Genomic DNA, 924 nt, shown 5'->3' on the forward strand with positions numbered 1-924 from the left:
CGACTCGAGAAGGTTCACTGCTTAGTGAATGGTTCGGGTTGGATTCGGTAAACTCATTCCCAGCGAGAACGGTATTAAAACGATAAAACACCAAATATAAATTATTCAATATTAGACATATATTTATCTCATATAAAAACATCATCGTGTCAATTCCCGTATGGCTTCACACCATCGGGCTAGCCATAAACCCTGGTCACTTCTCATGACCAGGAGCGCCTCTCACGCCCGTCACATCTCATGACGTTGGCTGTCGCATCTCACGACAATCAAGTATGTATGGCTTCGCACCATAGAATCAGCCGTAAACCCTAGTCATATCGCATGACTAGGAGCGCGTCTCACGTCCGTCACATCTCATGACGTTGGCCGTTGCTTCGCGCAATAATCAAATACCGTATGGCTTCGCACCATAGAATCGTAGAAACGTTAGAACGCTTACCTCAATCGATCCGGGGCCTGTATCTGTCGAAGAACACGTCTGATCACGAAAGGCAGGAAGAATACCTCGCCCTCTACACGTATCCACACCTCGGGATGGATTCCAACGATTGGAACTTGTCTGCTAGGACTCGAATCTCTATTCGATTTGTGCACCAAGAAATCTCGAGACTTAGAACACGTTTTGGATCTCCAAAAACTCTCTCTTTCCTGCCAAAAGTCGGCTGCTCAAAGTGACTCTCTCATTAGGGTTCTAATCTCTTTCTTATAAAGTGATTTAACCCTAATTTCGGTTTAATTTTCGGAAAACCGGAACCTGGAACGGACGGTCCAGAATTACACGTGGACCGTCCGTTCCAGTAAACCAGAACGGACGGTCTACGTTAGTGCGGACCGTCCGTTCTATCCTCATAGAACGGACGGTCTGCGTGTCGTCGTGGACCGTCCGTTCTGCTTCCCAGAACGGACGGACCACGCATCCGG

The sequence above is a fragment of the Tarenaya hassleriana genome, unplaced genomic scaffold (genome assembly GCF_000463585.1).
Source record: "Tarenaya hassleriana unplaced genomic scaffold, ASM46358v1 Cleome23, whole genome shotgun sequence".
Classification (NCBI taxonomy): Eukaryota; Viridiplantae; Streptophyta; class Magnoliopsida; order Brassicales; family Cleomaceae; genus Tarenaya; species Tarenaya hassleriana.